Below are 6783 nucleotides of genomic sequence, written 5' to 3' on the forward strand. Positions count from 1 at the left end.
CTAGCAAAATACATAATCCAACACGGATTTCCCTCCTGGAAGGTTGCCCCTTCCATCTTCTCACTGAGCCTGCACGTAGAGGAAGAGTAGGCTTGTTGCTAAGGCACAAGATGAGGAGCCATGGGGTCATGCTTGTGTTCGCCCTTCTACCATACATTTCCTGTAAGCTTCTGGAAACAAATCACAAATTCTGTGGCTCAGTTTACCCCTCTGTAAAACAGTTTTTTCCTTCTCTGTTGTATTAATGTAGCCTACTTTGATATCTGCTCCGAGCAACCTTGTTTTGCTTCTGTGCATGCACCGCTCTGCACTTTGGGTATAGCAGTAACGGTGATAAGTTAAAAATCAGCATTTTGCAAGCAGGAAGGTCTGTCTCACAGGCTCTTTACCAGTGAAGTGAAAGAGAAAACAAGAATCAACATGACATGCAAAAGTTCTCCATTTAATTCTTGCTCTGGTGATAAGCAACTTGATCAGTGAAAATTTATAAGGAGAAAATAAGGCAGCAATTTTTTTCCTTCCAGCAGCTGATGAAGCACTAGAACAAAGCAACTTCAATAGAGAAAATGTGAAGGCTAAGAGAAGCTGAACTTAAAAAAAAAAAAAAAAAAAAAAAAAAAAAAATTTAAAACCATCAACGAAAGGTTATTTAGCCCTATGTTGAACATTTGCCACTTTCTGAACTTATTATTCATCAATCATATCCGTCACCAAAATAAACTGTAAATGCCAGGCACTTTGTTTATGCATTCTGCTCTTTTATTTATTGTGGAGAGACCTGCTAAAAATCAAATAAAAAGCAAGCATGCTATCCACTAAATTTGTATGTGACAGTCATAGGTATATCTTGCCACATTGGAACACTGGTGCCAGAACAAATCAGTTCAGCTTTGCCATTCTTTTGCTTTTCTTTCCATTTGTAGGAGTTGACACTTGTAATTTAAGGCAAACCATGACTGTTTCCACTGTGATATGTGGCCACTGATGAGATAATCAGGAAGTCACTGAAGCAATTCTGAAGGTCTGTATGAACTGTTGGGCACCCAAATGCAGACTACCTGGGAACTGTGTTTTGATCTGATTGTGTCATTTGTGGATCCAGGCTGCTGTGGGAATGTTAGGGGCTTCAGACATACAGTCACTCCACTGGTCCTCATGCAGGGCCTTTCTGCTTTGGATGTATTGAATGTTGCAACATACACAAGTTGTCTGCTGCACTTGCTGGTGTCTTCACATCACTCATTTTGAAACACACAAGGGACTCTTGGGATTGCTCGTAAGTGTCTGCAGAGCATGGCAGTGGAGCAAGGACTAAACCCTTAGCCTCAAAACTAGTGTTTAGTTGCCAGCCTGTCAGATGTGATTTCCCCTGGTTGTCATCAGTGTCCCCTCATGTCATGAGTGAGGCCATAGCAAGACCCACAGGGTTCTGCTTCTGTCCATGAGCCTTTAACTCGAAGCTGGCAGTTGAATGGAGTAGAACATAACCAATTAAACCATCTTACAATTGCCTTACAATGAGGCACTGAATCAGTGATGTCTTTCCATTTCTGAGTCTGATCTTCCTAGATACATTCCTCCTACTTAATGGACAGAAACTGATATGGGCACCAGTCTCTCTCCCTTCTTTTTCCCCATGCTTTCCCTACCATTTCTACAGAAATAATACCCACATGCTGGACTACATTACAGGTTTTAGTGCATCATGCGGCTTTGGGGTAACCAGATAAAGCCCCGAAGCACTCAGACTTATGAATGCATGTCATGGTATCTTCAGCACCTTGACCATATCTTTTCTCATGATACAGTGTCATTTCTCTCCCCTGGTCTTGACAAAGACCAACCACATCTGAGGAGCCAAAGTAAGTTCCTGTACCAGTGCCTCTGTGGGATCATCCTCATTAAGGCACCATGAACCCATTAGGAGCGAAATGCTCTGGTTTAGAACGACACTGGACTTGCTTTCCATGTTATATAAATCACTTGAAGTTTTACAGTGAATATGGAGGAGAAGAGAGATGGAAAAGAGAAGCAGGTAAAGAAGCAACGAAACAACAGAAGCAGCTACGGTATTACAGGTAAAAAAATAGCCAAATGGACTGAGTGTGTCTGAATATCCATCCTTCCCAAGTAACTCCACAGACTGGAAATCATTGCTTGTGTTATTTGGCTTTGAAAACAAGGCTGATGCAGAAATCTCATGAGGAAAATGTGAGGCCACCACATAGATCAGCATGATACCCGCGTAAAAAAAAAAAAAAAAAAAAAAAAAAAGAGACAGACAGAGAGAACAAGCAGATTGCGCAGTTATAAAAAGCAGCACTGAAATCCAGAGGAAAGTTTCATCAAAGGCTGGCTGAAGTGCAAAGGTTCAGACCCGACTAAAGAGCAGCTCATTTTTTTGTTGCTCTAGAGCAAGACCTGTCTCCTAAGATCTGAGTGAGCAAATGAATGTTGTTCTCTTGCTCAGCTGAATAAGGCAGTGACACAGTCTGGCCACAGATGGGGAATCTCACAAGTAAAGGCAAAGCCATTAGATAACATATTGGAGCGACTCTGTGGAGCAGGCTGAATGCCTGCTCTGTATTAAAAAAAAAAAAAGAAAAAAGAAGAAGAAGAAAAGAGAGAGAGGAAAGGAAAACACTATGTAATTATACAGCTGCCCAGTTCTACCTTCTTGTTCCTTGTTTCCACGACCATCTATGTTAGGCTTTTGCACTTCTTCCCAGAGCATTTTGTATCTTGTCTCTAACATTTGTACATCAGATAACCTTCCATATGAAGCTATGAAGCTACAGGTTTCCTGCTGCAACTCTAACATTGGGGCATTCTTTGCTGCTTCTGGAATAGCAGACCAGCCTCATGGTGAGTGAAATCCCAGTTAAAAAACATTTGTTTGCTGTGTCCCTGTAGCTCACAAAAAGTTTAAAAAGGTAACAGGACAATTAATTTGACTTAATTGATGATGGTTAATGATGACTGGAAATCTAGTTGTGACGTTGCTGGATTTACCTGTGTTTTAGACATGAGATCTATTTTCCATATCATGGGATGTTTAGCATTTTGAGATGAGCAATTTACCAACCTGGGTTCATTCTGCTGCTCCCAAAACTGATTGCATATTAGCCTGTCTTAAGAAAATCATGTGTGACATTACTCTTGAAACTATATATTGAAAAGAAATGAAACTGGGGATGGATAAAAGCCCTTTGAAGTCAGGGGCTATTGAAGTCTCCCATCAGTTTCAATACCAACAGATGAGCATAGAAATACAGGACTGGAAGTGACCTCCTGGGTCATGGAGTCAGTCCTCTGCACTCCTTTATATAAGTCTCCACCAGTTGTTTCTCTTTAGCCTGCCCATTTGCTGATGGTATGCTCAGCATATAGCTGGAAATGTGATCAATAATTATATTATTGCATTACAGGTAACCAACAGTTTCTGTGTTTGATTTGTCAGTCTTATAGGCATGAGCAATTCCCAGTACGTCACCCTAAAAATGTAGTAAGGGGAATGAACGAAGGTATCTGGAAGACTGAAAGGGCTCCAGGACTATCTGTATTCGGTCTAGGTGTTTCTCAAAACTCTGAATACTCATTATATTCTTTTCCCTAAGTAGTGGATGGGATTGTTCAGTGCTCCTTGCAGCAAATAGTGGGGACTGATCACAAGAAAATGAAAGGGCCCCAGTTTTATGGCAACATTTCTGGTCTTTAAAAGTGATAGGTAAAGGAGGCTCAGGTTCTCTGCATTATTATTACCTTTTTTACCTGCACAGCATTATAAATGCTGAAAGTGAAAACAAATTATTCAGAGGTATGACTGGGAAGATTTCATGCAATTCTATTGAATGCCAGCTATTTAAAGAGAAGATAGAGAGGGCTGGAAAGGGTTAAAATTAAAAGCTGTCTCTAAAGCCTGCAATAATAATACAATAGACTGGTGGTAGCCACAGGCAGAATTTACTGTCCTTGGTCTAGTGAACCAGTATTAACCCTTCAAGTGTCCTGTGCACAGTGTCACTTTCTGCTCCAGTGTGTGGATGTATGCTTTCTGTCAGATTGCTCAATTAATTATAATTGTCCTAACTTTAAAGGGATGGCCCTGGGCATACTAGGGGGTGTGGCCCTCATGGGGTTTTATTTCAAGCCATGTCCTACTGTCTCCAGCTCAGTCAATGAATCTTACTCATCAATATTTAATGACACAAGTGTACCTTCATTTTTTATTTTTCATTTAAAAAAAATTATTCCTCTACATAGCCAGACAGGTGCATTGTCTTCCCGTTCTGTTTTGGCGACAGAGAAGATGCTGTCTAGCTCTGTGTTAGCATCTAAGAAAGAGGTGGGTAGACCCACCAAAAAATGTCAGTGGGCAGTAGCCACATATTTGAGAAATGGGTATTGCAGACCTCTTGTTCTGCCTCTGAGATGTGACAATAGGTGTCTAGCTACAGATTCATTACCCAACAAGTATTCATCAGCTTCAAAGCAGCTTCTACTAACTGTGTAGCACACAGGAAGAAATCAGTTTTGAGGAACAGGGCAGGAGAGACATTTCAAAAACTCTGCTTATTTTATTCTTTTAGTTCAACTTCTGCTGCTCTAAAAGCTACCAGTGACACAGTTTGTGCTGTTCATGCCTTGGTACACTTTTGGACAAGAACCACATCTTGTGTATTATTGATATTTTATGACAAAGTAAAGCAATTTTAAAACATCAGGCTGCCTATCTGCTATGAACTACTTTTCACAATATTCAAAATAGATGTGTTTCCCTTTCCTGTTTTCATATGAGTGAAATGCAGACCACAGTTAGGTTATGAGACTGGGGGCCAGGAATTTTTCTACTTTTAATCCTGTCTCTGACATTGATTCCTTCATTAGCCTTGGGCAAGTCATTTCACTTGGATATATTCGAATCACCACATCTATAAAATGGAGATGCAGTGAGGTGTCATGGAGATTTATTAGCCTGTGTCTGCTGCATACTTTGGAGAAGCCAAACCGTATACACCTGTTAATGAATGGAATTTTAAAATATGAATGAAAACATTTTCTCATTTCAGAAACCCAAGTTCTGACTAAGTGTCCTGCAGACCTATGACTACCACCTCAGTCAGCAGGTATGATTTTACAGTCACTGTGTAAACTCACCAAGGAAAAATTAGCTGAATGCCAGACAGCTTCCTGGTCAGAAATGTGTTGTTACTGCTGGACATCATACTGTCCCTGTGAAATGAAAACAGCAGGATTTGCAGATAAATTTTTCCTGGAGTTGTTTAAAGAGTTGTTTAGAGTGCTCTGGGACTGGTGAATATAGAGGGAAATTAGGCTTCTGTATAATTTGATCACTATGGAGTAAAACCCAAGCCCTGTGTGTTTTGCTACCAGAGCTGATGAAGCCAAAATCCTATCTGACTTACTGGTAACGTTTGGTAAGAGACTTGGAGGGTTTACAGTTTCACACATCAGAGGCTTGGTCTGGTGAAGGTTAATAATGAGTGGAAGTCTCTAGAGCATATGGCCTGTAGATGAGCTTGTGAGATGGGTTGCTCCCATTCTGTGCTGCCTGCACCCACTGTGCTAAAATTTTGCTCTTGGCAGAAAGGCATTGAACTGGACATGTGGCCCTATCTGCCTTGCCAGCCTGAGCTGCACACCTGGATATGAGACATAACTCACCTTTGGTACCAGCCAGAACTGAAACAAGCTGGTGCCAAACTCACATTATCCTTACTCATGCCGGACTTTCTGTATACAAGAATAAATCTCCATGACTAATTTGTGCATGACTCACCAACTGTATCTTAACGCAAACCTCGAGGAGCTGTGGGAAACAAGGGTGCACTGAGGCATGTTTTAAATGAACGCTGACTCCACCCAGCAGACAGTGAGATTCACACAGAAACTGGGCACGGGTGGTGGTTTCTGTAGAGATGGGGCAGCGTGAGCACAGTGTGGTCATCAGCCCTCCTGCTGCCCCTCTTCCTCTCAGCCATTTCCCAGATGGTCCTCAAAGCTGCCAGCTACCAAACAGCTACTGTTTCCCAGCACCTCTGCCCAAAGACTCCAAGTGCTTTCCCTCCTACAGAATGTCAGGGGTTTTGAGGAGGCCTCATGAAGCAAAGTGGTGGTGGTACAGCTAGGGATGGGAAGAGGTAATACTGAATGCTGTCTGGAGAGAGGAAGACACCTGGGTTAGGGAGCAGGTGGGGCTTGGGGTGCAGTGGGGTTACCAGGAGAAGATTGGAAGGATTGGTGTGTCTTCCACAGGAAACCACTAAAAAATTTCATTGCAATAATAAGATAATGTTCATTTTACTCACCTAAAGCAGTCTGAATTCAGCTCTTGCCTGTCCAGGCACTGTTTCAGTCACAGATGAGTCAGAGCACACATGGATGATGAGCATAGCTACATGCTCACGTGGGTTTGTAGCACACTGTCACTTACAGTGTGGTGGAAAAAATGACCAAGAGGACAACATAAGGCCTCATGCTGAAGAGCGTGGTGCTCTGATTGTGCTTGAATGAAAGCAATGAAGAAAGCTAGTGCTGGGACACAGACACTCTGGTGTAAGCAGCAAGGGCAATAGACGTTTTGCTTGAGAGAATTAGGAATGAGTGTAACGCTCCCAGACAGTCTGTGGAGGGACATTGAGCAGAACTCCTTTCTCCTTTTTTGGGGAGGTTCAGCACTGGTGTCTTCCTAACCCTGGGAAACAGGGGACTGGTCCTGCCCCTTCAACCATGAATGCTAAAGCATTACATGGGGAGGCTTTT

General features: G+C 42.1%; 1 long non-coding RNA gene across 1 annotated transcript; it reads right to left on the minus strand.

The window, feature by feature from the left end:
* Positions 1-4198: 4198 nt before the first annotated feature.
* LOC139795516 (uncharacterized) lies at positions 4199-6416 on the minus strand. Its single transcript, XR_011725538.1, has 2 exons — positions 6330-6416; positions 4199-5232 (listed from the first exon to the last, which is right to left on the minus strand). It is a non-coding gene; the product is annotated as an uncharacterized lncRNA (long non-coding RNA).
* Between the last annotated feature and the right edge of the window lie 367 nt (positions 6417-6783).

Source organism: Heliangelus exortis, chromosome 3, assembly GCF_036169615.1.
Source record: "Heliangelus exortis chromosome 3, bHelExo1.hap1, whole genome shotgun sequence".
Lineage (NCBI taxonomy): Eukaryota > Metazoa > Chordata > Aves > Apodiformes > Trochilidae > Heliangelus > Heliangelus exortis.